Here is an 18275-nt window from a genome sequence, read left to right as displayed (position 1 = left end):
CTAGCCCCTGGGGTCATACTATATATGAACTTTCTCTGGTTTCAAATTTCTAGCCCCTGGGATCATTCTATATATGAACTCTCTCTGGTTTCAAATTTCTAGCGCCTGGGGTCATACTATATATGAACTCTCTCTGGTTTCAAATTTCTAGCCCCTGGGATCATTCTATATATAAACTCTCTCTGGTTTCAAATTTCTAGCCCCTGGGGTCATACTATATATGAACTCTCTCTGGTTTCAAATTTCTAGCCCCTGGGGTCATACTATATATGAACTTTCTCTGGTTTCAAATGTCTAGCCCCTGGGGTCATACTATATATGAACTCTCTCTGGTTTCAAATTTCTAGCCCCTGGGGTCATACTATATATGAACTTTCTCTGGTTTCAAATTTCTAGCCCCTGGGATCATTCTATATATGAACTCTCTCTGGTTTCAAATTTCTAGCGCCTGGGGTCATACTATATATGAACTCTCTCTGGTTTCAAATTTCTAGCCCCTGGGATCATTCTATATATAAACTCTCTCTGGTTTCAAATTTCTAGCCCCTGGGGTCATACTATATATGAACTCTCTCTGGTTTCAAATTTCTAGCCCCTGGTGTCATACTATATATGAACTCTCTCTGGTTTCAAATTTCTAGCCCCTGGGGTCATTCTATATATGAACTCTCTCTGGTTGCAAATTTCTAGCCCCTGGGGTCATACTATATATGAACTCTCTCTGGTTTCAAATTTCTGGCGCCTGGGGTCATTCTATATATGAACTCTCTCTGGTTGCAAATTTCTAGCCCCTGGGGTCATACTATATATGAACTCTCTCTGGTTTCAAATTTCTAGCCCCTTGGGTCATTCTATATATGAACTCTCGCTGGTTGCAAATTTCTAGCCCCTGGGGTCATACTATATATGAACTCTCTCTGGTTTCAAATGTCTAGCCCCTGGGGTCATTCTATAAATGAACTCTCTCTGGTTTCAAATTTCTAGCCCCTGGGCTTATTCTATATATGAACTCTCGCTGGTTGCAAATTTCTAGCCCCTGGGGTCATACTATATATGAACTCTCTCTGGTTTCAAATGTCTAGCCCCTGGGGTCATTCTATAAATGAACTCTCTCTGGTTTCAAATTTCTAGCCCCTGGGCTCATTCTATATATGAACTCTCTCTGGTTTCAAATTTCTAGTCCCTGGGATCATTCTATATATGAACTCTCTCTGGTTTCAAATTTCTAGCCCCTGGGGTCATACTATAGTATATGAACTCTCTCTGGTTTCAAATTTCTAGCCCCTGGGGTCATACTATATATGAACTTTCTCTGGTTTCAAATTTCTAGCCCCTGGGGTCATACTATATATGAACTCTCTCTGGTTTCAAATTTCTAGCCCCTGGGGTCATACTATATATGAACTCTCTCTGGTTTCAAATTTCTAGCCCCTGGGGTCATACTATATATGAACTCTCTCTGATTTCAAATTTCTAGCCCCTGGGGTCATACTATATATGAACTCTCTCTGGTTTCAAATTTCTAGCCCCTGGGGTCATACTATATATGAAATCTCTCCTGTTTCAAATTTCTAACCCCTGGGGACATACTATACATGAACTCTCTCTGGTTTCAAATTTCTAGCCCCTGGGGTCATACTATATATGAAATCTCTCCTGTTTCAAATTTCTAACCCCTGGGGACATACTATACATGAACTCTCTCTGGTTTCAAATTTCTAGCCCCTGGGGTCATACTATATATGAACTCTCTCTGGTTTCAATTTTCTAGCCCCTGGGATCATTCTATATATTAACTCTCTCTGGTTTCGAATTTCTAGCCCCTGGGGTCATACTATATATGAACTCTCTCTGGTTTCAAATTTCTAGCCCCTGGGGTCATACTATATATAAACTTTCTCTGGTTTCAAATTTCTAGCCCCTGGGGTCATACTAAATATGAACTCTCTCTGGTTTCAAATTTCTAGCGCCTGGGATCATTCTATATATGAACTTTCTCTGGTTTCAAATTTCTAGCCCCTGGGGTCATACTATATATGAACTCTCTCTGGTTTCAAATTTCTAGCCCCTGGGGTCATACTATATATGAACTCTCTCTGGTTTCAAATTTCTAGCCCCTGGGGTCATACTATATATGAACTCTCTCTGGTTTCAAATTTCTAGCCCCTGGGGTCATACTATATATGAACTCTCTCTGGTTTCAAATTTCTAGCCCCTGGGGTCATACTATATATGAACTCTCTCTGGTTTCAAATTTCTAGCCCCTGGGGTCATACTATATATGAACTCTCTCTGGTTTCAAATTTCTAGCCCCTGGGGTCATACTATATATGAACTCCCCATGCTTCGAAATAAGTTTATGGAACCCCTTACCTTAACTGGAATTTTCTGAAACACGGTTCAATACCTTCTCGCTGGGGAAGAACGCCCAGAACGCCCACAATCAGTTCTAATTCTCGGGGAGGCATTCAGGCAGTTCCGCTCATGTGCGAGCAGAAGACAAGTGTTGAGAATCGAACAGGACGCTTGTGGGTAGCTTTTGTGCCGATGTCGGTCTGTGATGTACCGAGCCGTGCCGGAATAAGTTACCTGCCGTTAGAAACTGATACGTCACAAGCAGTGGCGTGCCCAGGATTTTCGAAAGGGAGGGGTTATGTATACTCTTTCTTGGTAGTCAGCCCTCATCTGTCATATTTTCCTACCTTTGACGTTCTTTTTTAGGAATACTGGGCGAAAGGGGGAGTTATAACCCCCATCAACCCCCCTTGGGCACGCCACTGGTCACAAGATGGTCGATGACTGCGCAGGGGGTGGTGGAATAATCGCGAGTGGAACAACCTTGAAACGCATTAATCACGAAACCAAAATTGAATACCTGAATAAGCGCGAAAGAAATTAGAGCGAAACGGATTAACCGCGAAAATTTCACATTCGCGCTTAATACCTTTATCGGTTGTTCTGGCTACCCTCATTTGTACTTTTGATACAATTTTTCAGCATTGATTTAATGGTCTTATTAAAAGCTATCCTGAAATATAGGGTAGTAGTAGCGTAATTGTTTTGAACTCCTATTTCTATTGATTCTAATTATGAAGTGTAAAAGTTCCCCTATATTATTACACTGTACTAAGACACGATGCTGTATTTGGCTACTGAGCAGTTCATAGCACTTTGGACCCGGTGGAGGCTCATAGTGGTTCGGATCCCACTTCAGTGGCGTACGCAAGGGGGGGTTACGGGGTTTAACCCCCCTTGACCTTGTGAAATATTATGAAAAAATGCTGTGGAAAAAATTCAAAATGACCAATTTATCACAGTCAAAGATCTGCGACAATACTATCACTATTACTACTGCTGCTGCTTCTACTGCTACTACTACTACTATTACTACTACTACTAATAATAATAATAATAATTTGAATTATTATTTCCATGCAGCACGGAGAAAAGCACTGCATTCCAAACACACACGTCTTTCAGAGTGAATGCCTTGAAAATAAAATATAAGGGTAACCATGATTTAAAAGAGAAAAATAGTTGTTTTGTATCTCAGTTGCAACAATGTTCAATACACTGGCGTACGCAGTATTTTTTTCGGGAGGGGCTGGAATAGTAAATGTGGACACATGGATTCGTTTTGGAGGGCAGGATGCATAATAAAATATTTCGTATTTTTGGAGCTTTTCAGTCTGTTAAAATTGTATTCAAAGACAAAAATGGTAATCGGGACTCACTTTAAAAGAGGTTTCGCATTTACACATTTTGATTTTTTAAAGTTCTTAACGGATTTTTATTTAAAAATTCAGATTTTCTCAAAATTTCGGTAGGGGCTGTAACCCCATCAGCAACCCCTCTACGTACGCCAGTGTTCAATGAACATGTATTTTTTTGCATGAACAATGAGAATTAACTAAAGGAAGTTCTTGGTTCGTTGTAAGTGGCTAATGTATAGACAAAGGCTAGGAGGACAAGAACAGTCACCAGTCCGCCTTCCCATTGTTTACCGCAGCACGTTTGAATGTCTCTCTTTAAAATATCTCACCTTGTTGACTAGGCAATTATTCAAACGAAAATAAGCTTAACTATTGCAAAATGTTTTGTTGGTAAGAACAGCGAGGCAATCCAGATGTGAATTATCGGGGACATTTATGGGGGGAAGAAGCCGGAAAAATTCCAACCAATTCCGGGAATCGAACCCGTATCTCCCACGTGGTTGTCGGACGCTCTACCGACCAGACCACCGCAGCTCCTTGGATTAGTTCCATACTTTGATTATTTCAATTTATTTTAATATATTTTCTTGTTGTTTGTGGATTTTCTGCACACTTAAAATGTCTCACCTCGTTAACCAGACAATTATTTCGTAACAAAGAAACAAAAAAATGCTCCCAGAATTTGATAAAAATCGAATGACTAGAAAGTAATTTCATTCTATTGCTTTCATAAATACTATATAATCTCTACTACTTAATAGTCGTAGTGGTATTAGTAGTATTATTAGTCGTAATTCAGCTAATTAATTAATTATAAGTATTATTAATTAATTATGAGTATTATTATTTAATTAAGGTATAATAAAACAATGGTAGTGTGAATCTGGAGAATGTTTTAGAACTTAACCCCCCTGATAAAATCCTGCGTACGCTACTGTCCCACTTTAAACTGTAGGTCCAGTCCCGATTAGAGTTGCTGTGCATAAAGTGGATTTACAACACCAAATCAACAACATAGCACTTTCACAGAAAATTATTAATATAAATGTAATAAAAATGTACAGAATTTAATCCAAGATCAGTCTTTGATTTATTCGTTTTCCCGATACGTTGACAATAAGTTATGATTTGGTACTGCAGCGCTGAAGATACCTTCAAGATTAGCTTTGTAATATATATTTTATCTTCAGTTTCCGCTTGCATCTACTCCACCTAATAAGTACTGTTTGCTCAGACACTTAATACTTATCTCCGACATCACACTTCGAGAGCGGTCTGGTCTTTCATCTTTACAACCGCTAACCCTTTAACAATTAGCGATAAGATCGGCGCACTTACAGGTTTTGAAGCAACAATCTTCCTCTGGAACGGTAAGGCGCCCAGCTGTCTACGACAATTAAGATAGCAAACTTTCAGTTTGATAAAGGACGCTGAAAAACATTTCGCAGTCAATATTTTCTATTCTGAAAGTCATCAGGTGAAAAGGCAAAATTAAGAAGAATTGTTCCAGGTATTCTAATATAAACTATTTTATGTAGAGTAGCCACAAAGTTTGGAACCAGTATTGTTCACTATCCTCGAACTGCAAATGGCATGTCTCCCGGACGCTGGTGCACCGCGCAATGGCGCAAAGGACACCACGATCACCTGATCTCAACCCCAAATGGGAATACGCTGTGAAAATCCTGGATCTGGATGATCTCCGAGAAAGGATAACCACTGGAACAGCTGCTCTGAATCCACACATTTTGAAGAGAATTCAAGGAAGTATGCTGTAACATTTGGTGGAGTGTGTAGGCGGACATGTACAGCACGTTTGCATTAAGCAAATATGCTGTTCATCCGTTGTACCAATGGTTCCAGACTTCATAGGTAAACAGAGCTAGAGATATCACAGCACGGGCCGAGAATTCGGCCCCCCTCGGGCCCAGGGTAAATGTGGTTATTCCTCTTGTTTACTCCTATTTCATAGCCACGTGCAAACTCTCGACTCGGTAAAGAATCTACAGGCAAAAACGTTCATTTGTCTGTTAACTGTACCAAATCTCGCTTACTTATAGAAAATTGTCCTTCGGTAAGAAGTTCGAAATACATAACTTCTATTATATATTTCTCTGTTTTATGGAGTAATGTATACTCCTGATCAGAAAAGTGCCACATTCAACTGTCCAACCCTATAAAGCGTGTTACTTTGTGTGAACAGGAGTGTACATTATGTTGCTGGTACATATTGAGTTGTTTTTTAAGTCCACGTTATGACAGAAAGACTAACCAGAATTAGGCATGCAGTTCAAAGTTGGAAACTACTGTCCGAACCACTATATGTTTCCACCGGGAATTACAAGACGTAACCACTAAGCCCTATACTGCGAACAGGTAATATGGCATGTAGAGAAAATAATATTTCGAATAGATGCATGTGCTTAAAATTTTAAAACAAGACGCAGTATAATGGTAAAATTTCAGTAGAGTCCAGCGCAGATATTTCTGCCGTGCGATGCGCGAAACAACTAAAGAAGCAGTGTTGCTAATGGAGCAGATAGAAAAATCGCTGCAGTGCGCCGATGCACAGCTGTTACGTGCAACAATAAAATTAGAGAATTCAGGTCTATCTAACGTTGAGTTTTAAACGTCATGCATTATACCAGGACTAAGATTAATATGTACTAACAAGTGGCTTTGTATGTAGCTACATACATATGGACTAAAAATTCGTAAAATATGAACTAACACATAAGTAAAATTACCAAAAATGCTGGAAAGAAGACTTCTTCATACGATTCCTTATTTGAGTGATTTCAAACAAAATAAAAAATATATATATATTATTTTTCATTGCATTAATACACTGGTGGCGTTCTACCTTTTCACTCCCAAAACTCGTATACACTGGTATGGAACTGCAACGGCAGATAATAACATGCCAACGTGTTAAACCGCTACAATTGCACCATAACACTCCTCCTCAAGCAGTATTATTATTTCCTCTCTGAGATCGGCGACAGTCGGTTGCCTTTGTTGTACATTTACAAAGGATGCCGGCTTCCACAACAATAACAAGTACATATACTGCCACTAGACGATAAGCTGCGCGGCTTTTTCTTTTGTTATGAACCAGGGCTGGCGCTAGTCATTTTGCCTCCCTGGGAGGTGGCGGCAGATGCCGCTCTATTTCGACCCCCCCCCCCCCCCCCGGTCATTACGCAGCAACGGAAAATTGAAAATCAATATATTCCTAACTAAAACATCAAAATATAAAATAAATAATGAGACTTCTTATGCTATTTCAATACTATTCAGCGCAAAAGAATATCTCGCTCGATCACAGTTTTCAATAGGCTTATTTTTTTCTTCTCTTCAAATTTTTCCGCTCTGGGCGATGGCACGGTTCGCCCTCCCCTTCCGCCGGCCCTGCTATGAACTTGGTCACCCATCAAAGCATGGCAATTTTAACACAAAACAATATGTATCGCATTAAGCAGCAAAAATGACAGCCTCCTCTATGCAATTTCTACAAGAACACGTGCCGGAGCCAGAGTTGAAATGATGTTGGAGCCACATAATTTATTTATTTTGAATAATTCCAAAATTATGAAATATGAACAATTTGTGAATTAAACCTGTTGAAATATGTAAAATTAAGTATATTTTCCTTAAATATGTAAAAGTAAGTATTTATTAAAGTTATTGGGATGCTAACACCATGACTGGCTTCCTCCTTCATGAACTCGTGCACGTTGCTTAGAATTTCCCGAGCTTGGCTATGCAAGGTTTTTGATTTCAACTTCGACAGAACTGGAGGCATTATGGAATTTAACGTTCATTAGCAAACACACACTTTTACATACACACACGCAATACACGCACACAACGTCAAACCGGTCAAATACTTAGTATAAAATAAAAATATGGTGCTTCCAATCCAACAAAACTCACCGCCACTTTCCCTGCCTTTCCCCTTCCGTGACAGAAATAGTGCTTCATTATTACAGTTGGCAACACTAGTTACTAGCTAGCCAATGAACATGCACTGCATAAAAAAAGCAACCACTACGCCGTGCTATATTGCCACATTACCGTCCCTGCCGAACGGTGGGAACCGCGAGCTGGAGCGCTATTCAATTGTTTTCAATGATGTTTGCGAGAGTGTCTCCAGGAATGGAATGACAATATGGCAACAATAGCGAAGGTTTTCGAGCAGGGTAGAACACGTGATGCTAAGAGAGAGGGAGACGAAACGAAAATTCGTTTCTAAGCAACGGCAAATTTATGTGTGATGCACTCTAACCACCAAACGTCTGAAATTCCTTTATTTTCTTCTTTTTCACATTGTTACTTACGTATTCTGCATTCCTAAGGATTTTTCAAGGTGGCATTTCGTTTTTTTCACGCAAATAATCTCAACTGTCGACATATCGAGTAATTCTCGTTTGTTCGCTTTCGCTTGCGTTACACGCAATATGGCGGAGAAATCTTGACTATATAGCGTTGTCGATGATCAGTGGTTATGCAGTGTTGCAATCTCCTTCATGGAAAAATACCTACTTTCGTGTTACTGATTTTGTATTTTTTTCCAGGTTCGTAAACCCCACGAACCATGCACAGATAACCCCACGAATCATTCACGGATAGCCCCATGAACCATTCATAAATAGTCCCATGAACCATTCACGCATAGCCCCACGAACCATTCACGGATAGCCCCAAGAACTATTGACGCATAGCCCCACGAACCATTTCCGGTAAGGTTAGGTTAGGTAGGGTCACGTATAGGTTACAATAGTTAAAAATTGGTTTCGAAAAAAATATGCGTAGCCCCACACACCATTCTCGCATAGCCCCACGAACCATTGATACATAGCCCCACGAACCATTGACACATAGCCCCACGAACCATTTGCGGAAACGTACCTTCTTCAGGTACAAAAGCACGTGTTTAGAAACACTGACCGGGATTACGTCATCATTCACAGGCTACATCCACCTGGAAGTAAATGGATGCAAGATCTTTCGTGCACCGGTCACACATTTATATCGAAAACCCCACGAACCATGCACAGATAATCCCACGAATCATTCACGGATAGCCCCATGAACCATTCATAAATAGTCCCACGAACCATTCACGCATAGCCCCACGAACCATTCACGGATAGCCCCAAGAACCATTCAAAAATAGCCCCACGAACCATTTCCGGTAAGGTTAGGTTAGGTAGGGTCACGTATAGGTTACAATAGTTAAAAATTGGTTTCGAAAAAAATATGCGTAGCCCCACACACCATTCTCGCATAGCCCCACGAACCATTGATACATAGCCCCACGAACCATTGACATATAGCCCCACGAACCATTTGCGGAAACGTACCTTCTTCAGTTACAAAAGCACGTGTTTAGAAACACTGACCGGGATTACGTCATCACGCACAGGCTACATCCACCTGGAAGTAAATGGATGCAAGATCTTTCGTGCACCGGTCACACATTTATATCGAAAAATAAATGATTTACCGGCAAAATTCAATGAACGATGCGAGAAAACACTTCCCCGAACTTCCACAATTATAAATAAATTGCATTCGGTAAGTAATTTCTCTTGTAAATTGAAGAAATACGTCTTGCGGATACGAAAATTTTACCCCTTACTCTTCATCAAGAATCTGCCTTCACTTTCAAGAAATTTAACAAATTGTGAAATAAGTTTGAGGAATATAAGAATACCTTGGAAATACAAGTAATTACACGTAGGAATAATTGTTTTCTCTCTAAATACTCAATTTGTTGCATTTTATATTAATGGTCAATTTACGAGGATGATAAATTTTGAGATACAATGTAAGTAATGTATGTATGACAAGTACTCGTAAACAATGTCTTGCTGCACGGAAAAAAACAATTCCACATTAGTTCAACGCAAAAAACGCGAGTATCTTGCTATATTAAACTATAATAAAGACATAGCAAAGCACCTGAATTTTGATGACATACTACTACATGACTTGTAGTATAATTTGCAACGTGCGATTGTAGAAAACTTGAACTGAAGATCTAATTGCTAAGTATGTGGAAAGATTGTCGTATATAGCGCAAAAAAGTTAAAAAGGTACTATTATAAGGGAAACACCTATAAATAATATATTTCGCACTTTTTTACATTGCTAACGTACTATTTTGGAATGCGGAACATTTCCTAAGGTGAAATAATGCATTTCTAACTAAGATAATGTCTATTTCTTACATTTCCGAGTACTTACTGTTACTTGTTATTTCGATTCTGTAACACATTATGGTGGGCGATAGCGTACTGGTTCAGGGCGCGTTGTGAGAGTGTTTTGTCGATGTATGCAGTGTTGCAACCTCGTTCACCGGAAAATACCTACTTTCGTGCCCAGATTTAAAATTATGCTAATATGTCGCAAACCATTGACGTTAGCCTCACAAACCATTGACGTTAGCCCCACAAACCATTGACGTTTCCCCAAAAACCATTGACGTTAGCCCCAAACACCATTTTCCGTAAGGTTAGGTTAGGTTAAGTTAGGTTAGGCAAGCATAGTTAAAAAAAAAATTAAAATACTCGACAAGTCATGTTCTAGTGAAAACACGGCGAGGCTGAAACACTGACTATGGGGTTGCGTCATCTTAACACACGGAACATTGCGCTCTCGTGCAGAAAGCAAATGGCGGCAGCAGAAACAGCGTGTCGGACAGAGATTTTCGCAGAAAACGACATGTTTTCGCATTAAAATGGATCAAAACTACATTCACGAACTTCTACAACGCTACAGAAAATGATTTCCGTAAGTACTTTCTCCTGTAAATTTGAAGAAATCCGTTTCCCTTATACTATAATGTTACCGTTATCAATATAACACATTTAGCTGAAACATTACAGAGAAGCAAACTAGAAAATTTTGATTTAAATTCGTTATTAATAAATAGTGATAACAAATATATTATTTTTAGCAGGGTAAGTAATTGGAAGAAACAACATTATATTGGATGAAATTGGAATTATTTTACTAAAATTACCTATTTCACTGTTACACAAATGACCACTTGAATGCATCTTATCAAAAAACATTGCTGCCCTCTCCTAGTTTCCCAGCAGGTTATCTTCCCCTACATTTTTAAGCGGGCCACGGGTGTGGTTCCGAACAACCGATATGTGCATAACTTCAGTCATGAACACATATTAGTTCCCTATTTTGGTAGTTTTATTAATCATATCTCTTAAATAACTAATTACTCTTAATCTGGCGAAAAATTGGAACATGGAAAGTGACAGCAAATTATTTCATTCGAACCTTAAATATAAACCATGAACCTATTCAACAAACACCACGATACAGGAAGTGAGCCAAATATCTAGAATACTTAAAGAATTGTACGAGAGCACATCAAGCAAAGTGATTCAAAAGATTTTTCGAGCGTAAAAGCATTATTTTTTGCTATAGTAACGGAGCCTGATGCAGTGTTATTAAGGGTTGGGGTTCAACCCCCTTCCCCCCCGAAAAGTTTGGCATGTTTGATGAATGCAAGTTCAGAGACCAATAACGGCACCTTACTTTCAAATACTTATTCAAAACTTTGCAAAAATACAACGGGAAACAATGCTCAGAAAGCCCCTCATTTGTTAAACAATCAAATCTGAATTTTCAAACGGTTGGAATTCCTGAAAACTGTGCAAAACAGGTTTTACTCTTTTCACTTCTGCCCGTCCTGATGATTGCGCAAAATTACCTTCTTGACGAGAGTTCGAACCTACTAAAAAAAAAGAATGCGACCTCTGGTTTCGTAACGCGTCACGCTCAACCCCCCCCCCCCCCCCATTTTATCAGCGTCAAATCTTTCCAGGTAGATTTAGCCTACATTTGGTTCCATAAAACACACCAGAAAGTCTGTATTTAACCCTTTCATTTTCGTGAAAAGTTGGAACTGAACATGCAGTTTAAACTGGAAGCCGAACAACTGTGCAATGTGACTCCTCCACCACGTACCAAACCCAGGGCCCCCTTGATAACAATGCGAAGACTTCAGCACTACGCGATCGGAAAGCACTCTTTTCATATTCATAATAGTTACCTCACTGTTATCCGCAATATAATATAATAGGCATATTTAAGAAATTTGCATATAAAACAGATTATAACACACATTATTCCTTTGTAACCGTCCTGAAAGATGAGCTGATAACACCAAGCATGCAAGCTACCCCGTTCATTGTTTATATCAAGATAAGCTTCGGCAAACAAAACGGAATCATTCTTTGAATACCAATGACACATGCAGAGCTCACTCAACCGATATGACCCATTTGCCAATAACTCAAAGACTAAAAAACAGCAGGCTTGAATCGAAACGTTTCTTACACTTTTCACAATATAACAGTAACGTGAGGTCATTAAACACAACTCTTTAAAAAAAATGTGCTACAAAGGTACTCACAAAAGCACATGGTTGCACCCACCTGTTGTAGCTGAACGTAAAAAACTGGGTCGTATCAACGTGTAACAACGTTCGTGATTGGGCGAAATTCTCCCACTGTCGCACGAGATAAAATACGCAGTGTTGCAAGGCGGATAATTTTTTCACTAAAGGTCATGGCCTTTCCAAGGTTACCGATGCTTCAAGTCTTATTTTTTATGGTATGGCATGATTGCATACAGACACGTATTTATGCACAGACCTCAATATGCGAAGGAAACATCTCTTCCTTGTTACTCCTGTGGTTGTCTAGCCACGTCAGCAGAAATGTATTTTAGGAATGTATACAGGATCGATAAACAGGAAAATATGTACAATGGCAATGACGCAACTACCTGTTGGTGTGTTTGTTCCTTAACCTCCACCTCCGAAGATTTGAAGGTGACGTGAGGGGAGAGAATTATTTACTCCAAATTAATCAATTTGGCAGCGTTAATAGGAACGATTAAAGGCCATTACCTCCCTCCGTTCCACAAAGACGAAGGAAACATTGATTACCTGTCTCGGTTTAGGCTCAGTTATCCAATTGCCTTCGTTCGCAACGTCTGGAAGTACACAAAAACACTTACGTCATTTATTCCACTCGCGCTTGGCAGCTTTCAGACCGACCTGCCAAGCGTCACGTGGCAGGCGACAAGTGTCGCTTCAAAACGAACTTTCAGATATAAATGCAATCTTTCTTACCGATGCGACAGTCAAGCTGCACATGTCGTTTTTTATTATTATACCAATTCACCATAAAAATAAACGTTCAAAAGTTAAATATTATATTCAAAATTAATTGCTTTTCGAATTATAGTATCAGTTATTAGCCTGAATCTTGTTATATATATTGTGACTGTCTCTTCATCAGTTTCATCATATCATCACTCATCATAATTTTCATGATCAGCCAAAAATGACAGAAATGTGAAGTATTATTTATGAGATAAATTTACTAAAAATATGATTCCAAGCACCAATCCTATTAAATAAATACGAATACAAGTGACGTTCATAAAGCTTCCAATTAGTATCACTTCAGAAAAATAAATTTGAATTTAAGAAACGTATTGAAACTTACAAACCCAGACTCATCTGAGGGATACGATCATTCTATATCATTTATCAAGACATCATATCTTCCTAATAAACGTCGCATATTTGTACCGTTATCCATGTTAACTACGATGAGGAATATTAGGGTACAGGAACGAATACCATTCCAAACACGGATGAATCTGTATTATCATGCATTTCTCGTGCCAAAACCCCGTTTTATACATTCAATGTCGATATAAATCAGGTTACAAGTTGGCAACAGTGCTTGGCATAGTTCCACAGACCTTGAAGTAAGTGTAGGTTATAAATTTGAGTAGTCTTATAAATGCTTTTGATCTCCATGGCACGTGCTGCGTTGCGTGACATTAAATAGCATCAGTGGCAGGGATGAGTAGTGGACTTTGTAAACCCCCATCCATTTGGTACAGGATTCCTTAAAAAATAATGTCAAATGTATATGTTAATGTTTAATTAAATTTAGCATTGAATATTTAAGGAAGCTGCCCTGTTATGAAATTGAATGTCATAAAACACAAGTTAGAGTCCGTTCATAATGAGTGATGATTTGATGAAATTGATGAAGGGACACTCATAAAGAACACCCGTGCCCAGGCTGGGATTCGAACCTCGGATCCCTGGAGTTGTAGCGTGGTGTGATAACCACTCCGCCACGAAGCTCGGCAGCGTAACAGACAGTCCACACAGTTCCTGCGAGTGAGCTCGGGCGAACGGGCTCAGAAACCTTTTCGTTATTAGTGTAGTTGACACCAGCAGATTGACATATGCACTGTAAAAATGGATTGGAGAAATGGCGATCTAAGATCGTCAATTTCGGCTGCCACCCCTACACCGCGTTTCTAGGAACACCTCAATAGTATTGCCTTTTAATAGAAGTATTTCTTATGTGAAAAACTAGAAATATTTTATAGCCCTACAAATAGAGTACTCTTCGTAGCTAGACTACTGATATGTTCCTTCAAAATGGTGGGTTGGCATATATTAACTTCCAAGTTATATAATATAATATTATAACTTTCAAGTTTTCAATAGGCTTATTTTTTTCTTCTCTTCAAATTTTGCCGCTCTGGGTGGTGGCGCTGTGCGCAACCCCCTCCCCCCGCCCCTTCCGCCGGCCCTGCACATGATGCGTGCCGCTGAAGGAGCTTTCAGACTGAAGTCACAGATGACAAGCGACACAGTCTCCTTCAGTGTAAAGTAAAACATTCATTGTGCATGCAAGAACAACAGGCCAAAGCGCACGATGCACGCCATTGAGAAAATAGTGTAGTCCGAGCAACATGCAAGTGACATGTTTAGCTCGTTGTCGCACTTCGGTTCGAAAGGTCTTCTTCCAAGTGACATGTGTCACTTGTTGCTTTGGTCTGAAAGTCCCCTGAGAAAATGGTACAGGCCAAGCGACACTTGAAGCTTATGTTGCTTCGGTTCGAAAGGTTACATTTACTTCTAAGGGTTGGTTTCCATGAGCCACGTATCGCTTCCGTCTCAAAGCTCCGTTAAACAAGATATATACACACATTCACGTAATACGTATATTTCTGCATATCTGTTGTGCACAGTAAAGATTTATAATTGTCCCGCAACATCGAATACCTATTTTGATATTAACATTTGTTTCATATTTTATGACATCAACATTTAAATTGAGATATAAACACGTAAAAGCTTTTAAGTCCATTTCATGGTCAGATGTGCTCATCTGGACTACACGTTTAGTTTTAACCCTAGCTTACCCAAGCCTTACAAGAAACTTACATACTGTGGGGGGGGGGGGACTCACAGGCCCACACCTTTTTTTATCCCTAACATTCAAGAAACCATTTTATTATTGAATCACTGCTTCCTTTGCTGATTATATATGTGCAGTTATTTATTAATTATAATAATTACAAAAATTACTATCATTAATGAAAATAATAACCAATTATTGCATGAGTGTCTCACATATATTTCATTCACTAAAACTCACAAAATTCAAAATATTTTTTATTAATGCTTTTTTGTTTGTAGAAGTGCAGTTGTTTATTAAATACAAAAACTACAAATATTACCATCATTGCCAACCAATTGTACACGGTCACTGGCATGAGTGTCTCAAATGAGACGCATTCAAAGATAGCCCCTGATATCCGCACCAAGCACCAAAATGACCAAGTATTTTTTTTTAGCTAGTTGTACAATATGTCACTAGAAACTTGTAAACTCAAAACAGTAACTTCAAGTGAAATAGGTTAGCTGTAATTGGTAAAAAGCCAAAAAAAGCCAAAACTTCCGTGTTTTTTAAAACAAAAAGCCGGCTTTTTATCGGAAAGAAAACCGTCCATTCCAAAAAGCTGGCTTTTTTTGCAACTCTAAATAAAAGTGCCGGCGAATGTTAAAGAACGTCCTACAATTTGGTAACGCAGGGGCAGTATTGCATGAAAAGCAGCTGATTGCATCTCTATGGGCATAACTTATGACCTATACTCTGTCCCAGCTAACTGTGGAGCAGGCAAACGAAAACAAGTCTTTGTGCAAGTAGTGAAGCGAGACGGCTCCACCAATGAACACGTGAGAGGAACGGAATTGCGTGGGGTGGGGGAAAGCGACTGCCTTCCCAGCAGCGTGTACTGCTTCGCTCTGGCCACTCGATTTCCTTCGCTTCTCTGACGTTATGCGCGGCCGTGCTCCACAGTTAGCCGGGACAGGGTATAACTTTGGGAGGATGGGGCAGAATCGAACTTAGGACTTTACTTTGAGAGGGCAAAGTCGAAAAGTTTTCCATCCCAAAAGAACAGCACCCAGTATTATTTGATAAATATAACTGATACCTTTGTCCTCTCACAAATAAAACTAACTCTCTAGCATTCTTAAACCCGAAGGTTTATAGCTGCAGCAACACAAGCCTTCCATCTGTCCCTATCCTGGGCAAGATCAATCCAATATTTTCCATCCTTACCGACTTCCTTTACGTCCATCTCACAAATATTACTTTGTTCCTCAGATCTTAGGAGATTAACAAAAGCACACTTGTTTGTAAACTTTAATTTTAATTAACCTGAAAATTTAGGGGGGTGAGTGCCTCTCCTGCCCCTGCCGAGTTACGCGTATGTGCATCACCCACGCTTTCTTTGATCGCGTAAGGTTGAAAATTCAACGACAGAGCCAGAGTGTGTTAATAGTGTGTTAAAAGCCTTCATACTTGGTGTGGTTTCATGGTAAATGGTGCAACAATGGCGTTAAACAACGCTAATTCCACATTAACACCAAAAGGAGTGTCTTCCTGCAACCACTTTTGGTTTGTAACTCAGTAACATAATTTTTAGACAACACAAGACGAACAGAAATACCCGGTCGCCAAAGACGCAGTGCAATCGCCAAATGATTCCACTTGTTTCGCGGAGCTTATTTTCCTTTGCCCCTGCAAAAGCAAACAGCTGTTCCAGTTAAGATGCGCTGTTTACACCCTGAGCAGTGTGTTACGCATTCTCTTTCGTAGAAAAGCGAATGTTTTTTCTTGTCTTCTCAACTCTTAAAAAGCTCTCGGAGTTGGTGGAAACGCCAGTGGTGTGTCGTGACTTCCTCTCTCTTGAGCGTGTGTTCGTTTAAATTGCGTATTTAGCAGGTAAGGTTTAACATTGCTTTTAGGTTTAGTTTGCTAAAGATTTTAGCACGGAGCAAATATATCCATGCGATAAGTCTTCTGAAGTGATTTCTGATTCGAGAGTGACGTCACAGTCTTCCAGAGACGTAGCTGTAATTTATGTTCGGAGGTGTAAGTATTGATGTAAGATATTTAGATATATTATATTTCTCGATATTCTTATATGTTATTCTCAGTATGCATGTAGGTGGGTTTCATGTGACGTCAGGATGTGCACATCCGCCATCTTTGCGACCAATTTTATTTGTCGTTTTGCAGGGAAATATCCACCACGCAGCTTTCGTTATCTGTATGAACTGCACGTTGGTTTTAAATCACGAATGTCTGTCTTAGTATCTCCCGCCCACCCGCTTGCATTCCGTATTCTTACAAGAACTAGCCTCAATCATGGCTGTTCGAACCCACAATGCAACAGTTTGTGACGTAGATGAAACACACCTATACATTCTATTGGTTTTGACGGCATTTCGCAACAACAATCAGTAGAGAAAATACAATGAAATGTAGAGGACTGATAATTGTTTCTGGCTTCTAGGTTTTGATTTCACGGTCATGTATAGATTCGAACTTCTTCATACTCGCAACAGCTCGTACGGAATTGTAATCCGGCTAAAACGAAGATTGCTGCAAAACAGAAAATCGTGAAACATGTTCAATATTCAACCCATGATTTAACTTTGTTTTGAATGATACTGCATGTGCAATCACTAAAGTAAGACAGTTTTACAAAACCGTAGAAAATTTTCCCGTCAGTAAGAAACTATTGAAACTTTTGGTTTGAGAGAATCTTTGTCCAACCCACTGGTGTTCAAGATTTAAGTCAATGAGATCATGTCGATGTTATCAAGAATGATATTAGAATCTTAAAAAGCGATGGAAGTTGCCAAGCTTTATCATTTAAAGAAAATACTACGAAAGTTTTAATTTGTTATTCAAATAGTACTACACAGTGATTAGGTGCTAAAACATGCCGGACAAGTTCCCATTTGTACACATTATGTTCAAACACAGAATCTCGAATCCGTATTGGTAATCGAGAACGGACAGAAGGATTAAGTAAACTTTGTCTGGGCACAGCAGGCGCGGTTGGCTGTATAGCGCAAATGTGCAGTGAACCCCCAGTAATATACAAAATAAACAATAACTGAGATGTTCATAAGCGTAGAGTGCCAAATTCTCTTAGTCAGAAGGAGAAACCGCGGGCCAGAGCCACTCAGCTCCCCTCTAGTTCCGTTTCGTGCAAAGCCTCCGCTGAACCTCCGCAAGGCAACCCCTACCATGCTAAAGCATAGGACAGCTAGCAGAAGCTCGACGCGTACATATGGCGAAAATACATGCAGTCTGATACTCCAGGAAGGTCGTCTCGTCAAAACGG

At 39.5% G+C, this 18275-nt stretch overlaps 1 protein-coding gene and 1 long non-coding RNA gene across 6 annotated transcripts in view; one reads left to right on the top strand and one right to left on the bottom strand.

The window, feature by feature from the left end:
• The window catches only part of LOC145990036 (FGGY carbohydrate kinase domain-containing protein), a 60322-nt gene extending 48055 nt beyond the window's left edge, over window positions 1-12267 (bottom strand). The window contains exon 1 of one of the 2 annotated variants that reach the window (XM_083125666.1): window positions 12182-12267. The gene's annotated coding sequence lies outside the window, so the exon portion shown is untranslated. Of the gene's footprint in view, window positions 1-12159 lie in introns of both variants that reach the window. The other variant, XM_083125665.1, reaches the window with a different exon arrangement.
• The window catches only part of LOC145990038 (uncharacterized), a 38994-nt gene continuing 25706 nt past the window's right edge, over window positions 4988-18275 (top strand). The window contains exon 1 of one of the 4 annotated variants that reach the window (XR_014441922.1): window positions 4988-5083. This is a non-coding gene — a long non-coding RNA (uncharacterized LOC145990038). The other 3 variants (XR_014441921.1, XR_014441920.1, XR_014441919.1) reach the window with 3 other exon arrangements.

The sequence above is a fragment of the Lepisma saccharinum genome, chromosome 7 (assembly GCF_977018435.1).
Source record: "Lepisma saccharinum chromosome 7, izLepSacc3.1, whole genome shotgun sequence".
Classification (NCBI taxonomy): domain Eukaryota; kingdom Metazoa; phylum Arthropoda; class Insecta; order Zygentoma; family Lepismatidae; genus Lepisma; species Lepisma saccharinum.
The sequence above is the reverse complement of the archived record's forward strand: the minus strand, read 5'-3'. Positions and strand labels throughout refer to the sequence as shown.